Consider the following 6,406-nt stretch of genomic DNA (forward strand, 5'->3'; position numbering starts at 1 on the left):
TCTTGCCTTATGTGCTGTCTCCTCCTGGAATATTCATTTTCCCTGCAACCTTCTCACTCTAACATCTTCTTCCAAGGATGCATTCCTACTGGAACCTCCATTTATTGGAAGGGTCCAGTCCAACCAACTCTCCTTCATATCCTTGCTGTATTTCTGAGTTTCTGGTCTTCAGAAACCCCTCACCTTTGTGGGCACCTTCACCATCACCCCTCTTCCTAGTTATGTTGTCCTTTCGTCTGCTTCCCTCATTGGATTGTAAGCACTTTGAAGGCAGAAGGATATCATTCTTTTCCCTTGTGTTAGTATCCCCAGCACTTAGCCTGGTGCCTAGCATATAGTATGCACGTAATAAATGCTTGTCAAATTTAACCTAAATAGCTGTAGGAGACTTTCCCTTTACAAGTTCTGGAAGGAAGGCTTGCTACAAGAAAGACTTTCTAGAGGAAGAAAGTCTCCTGGGAGACTTTCTACAATATTTGTTAGTTCCTCTACTGCCATGGACACTGAGTTTTCCTTGTTTCTTTGGTTGGCAAGTTTTTAATGTCCTTTCCATTGGCTAGTTTGCAAAACTGTGTAGAGAAGCCAGCATATGGAGCTTGGAGAGTATTCAAGATTGGCAAACCACATGACAACTTGATCTCATGTTAAATTAATAATATTTAAACTTTTGTGTATGTGAATCTATATAATGAAAATTTTCTAAGAAACAATGACCATGCAAAACATAGAAACTGCTATTGAAACTAGAGCGGAGTTAGGGAAATTACATCTAGGGGCTTGCAAGACCTGTAAAACATAATCCAGCCCATGCTTTTTTCATTTCCTACTGGATTTGCAGTTTTGCTCAGTTCAGCGTGCCAAAATTAATATACCCCCAATGAGATCTGACAGGGAAATTCTGCCAGTTTGGCCATCAGAGCTGATGACAAGGCACTGATTTGCTACAGATTTTAATGTTAGAGTAACTGCTGTTTATTTCATCTGTTTCTCAAAGGTACTTTCTGTGAAAACATCCTGTCTGCAACCCTGGGGAAACTTGGTTCAACTTGCATTTGTTAAAGGAAAGCTGTCAGCTACCACTTATTTAGCTGGTTCAAAAAATTAGGATTCTGACCATGAAACCAGCATAATTACTTTCCTTTTTGCTTTTCCATGTCTTCCATGGAATGACCTTCAGCCTGAAAAGTTCAACCAGAAAGTCATTGTTAATTACTGTCATTGCTTTTCCTCACTGATCTGTAATACAAAGAAAGGACCCGATGTAACCCAGTCAAATGCATTAAAGATTTGCTACCTGCTTCCTTTAAAGGGCACCTCTGTCAATTTCACTGCCATTACCATTCCTTCTTGCTCATTAAAACTCCAACTTTTATAGCTTCCCAGAGGCTTTTTTTTTCTTGTTATACAGTCTGAGCAAGGAATAATAACCTTTAAACTATTACCACATTCTTAGCAAGTATTACAAAGAAGGGAAAATAAGGTAAGAAGCAAAGGCTGACACAAAGTTACTTTAAGACTTAGCTAATTCTTTGACCCAATAGAAGCTGGCTCCTGGAAAATTCTTTCTTAATGTCTTAGCAATGTCGAGACATGTTCTGGTATGATCTGAAATGCTTCAGCGGATGAACTCAAAGAGCTGGCAACTTACTCATTTTATTTAAAAAAAAAGAAAGGAAAAAAAGAAAGAGGAGGGAAGAAATACAAGAAGGAAAAAATGAAGAAAGGCAGAAAAAAGGGGAACGGAAAGAATGAAGGAAGGAAAAAGGTAGGAAGGAAGAAAGGAAGGGAGGGAGGAAGGAAAAAAACAAAGGAAAGAAGAATGGAAAAAGGAAGGAAAAAAGAAGGGAAGAAGAAAAGTTCTCTTTTTTAACTGTTACAATCTCTGACTTACTTCAGGGTCACAGTCAAACTAAACCTTCAAAGTATAAGGGAAGTTTTTCATGTTGCAAGCCAATGGTGGAGAAAAATAAGATCTTATGTTCCAAAGGAATGGAAAATGGAAATGGTGTCTTCCACCTTATCAAATTGAAATACTCTGCTATTCTGAAATTTCTTTTTTGCAAGAGCTTCACATTTTCCAATCACACTCCAGCTCCAATATCTGCTCATTGCACAGAGACTGAAATTATAGTGAAGGAACCAATACTTAGAAAATGAAGGTAGATGGGGCTTGCTAAATACCAATTCTCTCACCCCCTTGAATTTCTAGGCACTTTGGAGAAGAGATTTACTGCTACTGTTGGGTCCCTCAGGCAGGGCTTGAAATAGATAGGCAAGGTAGACTAATCCACATCAGATATAAAGGAATGTATGTGCCCACTTGTTTATCTGCATGTGCAATCCAAAGGATGTTTTATCACATTACTTTTTATAGATATGTATGTCTTAATGCCAACAATTCCGTTTTCCATGGCATGTAGATATTTATTTTGTGATAAGTTTTTGTGAGAATTTTGGTGAAGGTTCAGAGCCCTGGTAGTTGAATGGCATAGACCAGGGTTGGGGAAACTGCCGTAAAGTCATATGTGACCTTCTAGATCCTTAAGTGCAGCCTTTTGACTGAATCCAAATTTTACAGAACAAATGGCCGCATGTCCCACCCCTGGCATAGACTAAAGATGCAATTTACAAACGAGGGGATGGGAAGTTTTCTAAACTTTGGTACTGAACTGGTGCACACAGATGCCCTGTCCTACCTCTGCCCTCAACCACACTAACCTGATTTTAGGCTGCTAATTTCTTAATGAGGTCAATTTCTTAACTCCTGACTAGTACTGAGGAACTACCGTGTTTCCCCGATAATAAGACCTATCCCGAAAATAAGCCCTCCCCTTACTGTGTAAGATTCCTCTAAAATAAGCCCTCCCCCGAAAATAAGCCCTATTGAGATTGCTACTGTAGTGAAGGTGATCCCTTGCGCTACATGCTACATTATGGTACCCTCTGTATGCACCATCCCCCCCACCCGTGAAACGCACGCCGCGCTCCAAGCTGCATGCAATCAGAGCTGCAGCAGTGAGCACGTCATCCTGTTCTTCCCCAGTGATTTGCTTATTGAATAAAGGTACATTTTTTTTCACATTTACCTGTTTATTAAAATTGCTGTCAATGTTCATTAAAATAAGCCCTCCCCTGAAAATAAGCCCTCTGGTGTTTTTCTGTCCAAAAAAAATAATAAGACAGTGTCTTATTATCGGGGAAACACGGTAGTGTTCTATAGCTACAAACCATGAAGAGCACATCAAAATGCTAGGTGGGTTCTCGTCTGTTTACTTTATTTCTCATTGTTTTTTTTCCACTTCAAACTTGTTTGAATAGACCTATAATATCGTCTTCATTCTGAATTATGATTGAAGTTAATTAGCATTTGCTGAGAATGAATGAGTTTGTTCTTCCTGCTTAAATTACTCCATAGTTAGAAATTAGGAATCTTTGAATTTTAAATGTAGGAAGGGACTATAGAAATCATTTGATCGTGGGATAATAGACTCATCCATGAGAGACAAAGTAACTTGCAAGAATCAAAGGCTTAGCAGGAGAGCTCAGGACAGGTCCCTACAATTCTGCTTCTACTCTGCCTTATTAATTTGTAGAACTAATTGAAAAAAAAAACCACTGGCTACTTTAAATGTAAATAATGCATTTATATATTTATATCATGTTTTGCTGTATAAAGAGCTTTCCTTCCAACAGCCTTGTGAGATCAGTAATACAAGTATTACCCCCATTTTACAGATGAGGAAACTGAACCTCAGAGATATTCAGTTATCTGATTATATGATAACATGGCTAGTTACTGACCCATTATTAGCAGAGGCAGGTCCAAGAATTATGGAAATGAGAGCAAGACTAGTTGGGTCAGAAAGTGGCTGACTGGTCCTGGTAGTTTAGAGATATTTGAGGAATAAGATTTTCATGCTTTGCAATGGAGCAATTCTGCACTCTCTAAGTTTGTTTTCTTTTTCTCTTTTCTCCCTGAATGGTCTGAAAGTCCTCTGGAAAAAAAAAAATCTCCTCAGTTGCACTAAGGGAAGAGAAAGGGCCATTCATAGACTGGTGATTGTAGTAGAGACCCACAGAAAGGTTACCCCATAGTTTAAGAGAGTTGAACAAGACTAGTGAGTGAGTAAAACAGAATCCAAGGGTATGGACACAAGTACTAGTCCCTATTTTGGGGAATTCTGTTTTTACAAAGGGGTTATTTCAGAAGGATTTCTCAAGAAGAAGATAAAAAAAAAACAACCTCTTTCTTGCTCCTCTGGAGCTTGAAAGTGAGTTCATGCATCTGTGGGTTGGCATGGCTGCCCAACTGTCATAACCCAGTGATGAGAGACAATTCTAACAGAGGCAATGGTATAGCAGATAGAATGCTAGATTGAGAGTCAGAGGATCTGAGTTTGAATCTCAACTTACTGCTCTGTGACCTAGGGGCAAATCATTGAACAGGCCTCAATTCTTCATCCAATTTCAGTCTGTGCAATGAGAGATATTGGAGCTAGAATATGATTGGAAAATGTGAAGCTCTTGCAAAAAAGAATCTCAGAATAGTAGAGGATTTCAATTTGATAAGGTGGGAGAGACCATTTCAATTTTCCATCACTTTGGAATATAATATCTTATTTTTCTTCACCATTAGCTTGCAATATAAAAAAATTTCCCTTATACTCTGAAGGTTTAGTTTGACCATGACCCTGATCAGGTTAAGTAAATGATTGTAACAGTTAGAAAAAAGCTTTCTTTACTTCCTTTTTCCTTCCTTCCTTCCTTCCTTCCTTCCTTCCTTCCTTCCTTCCTTCCTTCCTTTCTTCCTTCCTTCTTTCCTTCCTTCCTTCCTGTCTGCCTGCCTTCCTGCCTGACTGCCTTCTTCATTTCTTCATCTACCCATTGTCTAGTTGTGCCCTCTGAAACCAGGCAGAGCACACCTAATCTTTCTTCCAAAGGTTTAGTGGCACAGTGGAAATAAAACTGGATTTGAAGTCAGGAGATCTGGGTTTGAATCCTACTTCTGCCATGGTAAAGTTGTAACCTATGTGACTCAGTGCAAGTCATTTAACCTTTCTGGGCCTCAGTTTCCCCACATGCAAAATTAAGAGGTAGGCTATGTAGTCTCTGAGGTCCCTTTCAGTTCTAAGTCTATGATCCTGTGAGCTAGATGATAACCCTTCAAATATCTGAAGACAGGTATTATGTCTCATCTAACTCTTCCTCTATTCCTTCAATACCTCTTCATATAGCACTGTGAAACTTGGGTTCTGTCTTCACATTTGAAAAGTACTATGCCAACACAAGGTCAAATTGGTTCTTTTGGCTGTCTTTAGAACTTACTTATAGTCTGACTTGCTTGATCATATCAATTATGTAGAAATACGCTGTTTAGACACATCTACATGCCATAACCAATTGTTTCACTGATCCAGTTCTGCCAAATACATGTTCCATTAATCAGTAAACACAGTTAAAGAAACAAAGCTGCAAGTCAGCTTCAGATTTAAAGGTAAGATGTTTGAAGGTGATTTGAGGTTGCTATATTTTTGGTGATACAATAAAAATAATAACATTTCTACAGCACTTTAAAGTTGACAAAGCATTTTTCTTACTTACAATAACTGTATGTGGGAGGTAGTAATTAGAATAGAATCTGTGGGACTCATTAATAGATAAAGTGCCCACACAGGGAAAAACTGACAGAAATCTTTTTAGTGGAAAATGCATTTTCTTACAATACTTCAACTTTGTTACTTTTTAAGGGGCAATGATTTCATTGCTCTAGGCATCCTTTCCTCTGCTTCCCCAGTCTCTGCCCCTCTCCCCTATATACACACACTGATAAAGAACTCAAACCCTCCATAACTTTGCAGATTTTTTGAGAGTTTTGTGGCCAAAATATTCACCATTCTGGGACTAATGTGGTAGTGAGCAGAGTTTACACTCTGCTGACAGCGTTACATCTGTGCCATGATGAGATGTCAGAGCAAGATTTAGCAGATTACATTTTAAGTGCCTAAATTACATCTGCAACATTTCCTTAAACATTAGTTGTTTCATCCTGGTTTAGAACATTACAAGGTACAATAATCAAATTTTAACAATTATATTTGAGAGTAAAACATCTCTTAATATTTATACTGATGATATTGCATTTTTATTATATCACCATGATTAAAAAAAATTTCATTGAGCTATATCTCCTAGTCATGAAATTTTGATACTCAATCAACTAGCATTTATTAATTGATTACTATCTGCCAGGCATTGTACTAAGTGCTAATGATACAAAAAAAGACCAAAAAAGTCCTCCCCCAACCAAAAAACCCAGCCCTGCCCTCAGAGACCTTCCCTACTAATGGGGGGATATGTAAAGAGAAATGTACAAACAAGACATGCACAGCATCAACAGAGAGAAAGC

At 38.3% G+C, this 6,406-nt stretch overlaps 1 long non-coding RNA gene across 2 annotated transcripts in view; it reads left to right on the forward strand.

Annotated features, from left to right (window-relative positions):
- LOC138170195 (uncharacterized) overlaps positions 1-6,406 on the forward strand; it is a 64,388-nt gene that overhangs the window by 14,615 nt on the left and 43,367 nt on the right. The gene's annotated exons all lie outside the window — the stretch shown is intronic.

This window comes from Petaurus breviceps, unplaced genomic scaffold (assembly GCF_028583685.1).
Source record: "Petaurus breviceps papuanus isolate PSGF00001 unplaced genomic scaffold, PetGlider_PUasm1.0 38, whole genome shotgun sequence".
NCBI classification, from domain to species: domain Eukaryota; kingdom Metazoa; phylum Chordata; class Mammalia; order Diprotodontia; family Petauridae; genus Petaurus; species Petaurus breviceps.